This window comes from Opisthorchis viverrini (assembly GCF_000715545.1).
Source record: "Opisthorchis viverrini unplaced genomic scaffold opera_v5_19, whole genome shotgun sequence".
NCBI lineage: Eukaryota > Metazoa > Platyhelminthes > Trematoda > Opisthorchiida > Opisthorchiidae > Opisthorchis > Opisthorchis viverrini.
In genome coordinates, this window is record NW_008751675.1 from 2,624,376 (window position 1) to 2,625,786 (window position 1,411).

The following is a 1,411-nucleotide window of genomic DNA, read 5'->3' on the forward strand; positions in this document are numbered from 1 at the left end:
TAAGATAAAAAAACCCCCGCCAATCGCAAAAACCGCAAAAAATAACAAGAGCCTATATTTAAAGACTGACCATGCTTCTCATAGACCAAGTCAAAAGCAAACGAAATCTAGCAACTTTTTCACAAAACAGACATTGTGAGATATCTAAAGGTCCTGTACATGTGATATGAAACTTAGTAAAAGAAATTAATAAAAATAATAGCAGAAATAAACAAAACAGATAATAATAATAAATAACAATAATTGGTGCGGCGTATATTACATAAACGTTTAAGTGAATGTTATTAAATAATTGATCTACAAAAATTGGAAGAGCTATTTTTCTAGTGTGGCGTCAGAACGCATGGAAGTTTAGGTTGCTCCAAAGAACGCATCTCAAAAACAGGGATCTGAGGAAAGCCACATGGAGAGGCGACTGCCGAGTGGGAGGTAGCGGACGTCCGCCATAGTGTGAGTCCATTGTGTGTGTAAATTTCTAGTAACTTGCTCTGGTCGTCGTCACTGAAGAAATGAATTAAGTAAATGGAATAATAAATAAATAATTAACAAACAGACAAATATCATAAATAATTCCTACTTGTCAGTGACAGGGGTCAAATCTATTCTGGTGTTTGTGGCCATCTACCAAACTAATGGACGATGTATTTCGGTCAGAGCTATGTGGTTGGCTAGAGAGGCATGTCATCTACGACAATATAAGAGCTTCTATACGCTGGTATTACCAGTACACGCGGTCAACGTAGTACACATGGTTCATTCAAATGTCAGTTGCAACTAAATTGAGATATAGTTATATAGTTATGTGCAATCCCACTGAATTGTGCGTACCATTCAGCTGGAGTGGAAGAGACTTTTTTTAACTTTACAGAGACTCCGGTTTTGCTAATATCTAGATAGTGAGAGTTCGTTTGCTCGTCCAAGCCAGTTTCCATGGTTGGTCCTCTCAGATTGGAACAGTTTCTAAGGCGAAACAATGAGTTATCGGCTTCTTTAGTTCGTGCTGTCCGTAGTTTTTAACCGAATAAAAATTCTGCAGAGAAGTTTGCGTTGTTTAAACACGTCTTACCTCGCTAAATGACCACTGAATGGAAAAATCAAATTTCACATTTGCATAATTTTTTCTCATCAGGGTGGAGGGCATTACGCTTCAAAAAGTGAGAGTGGACAAAAGAGCTTTTGTGAAGTCGGTGAAGTCAATCTATGCAGCAAAACCTCGGAGCGTGTCACAAGTGTTTCTTCCTTTTTTGCTTGGTCAGCAGTGGGCATTTCAGAGATACTGATGGGCCGCTTGTGGCCAAATAATTAAGTGATCAACCAGTGGCCGGAATTTCGTGAGTTTGGACGAAGTCTTTGTTGTAAACTACCACATCTGATAACATCACCGTCAATCAAAACTACAGCAGTTATTACA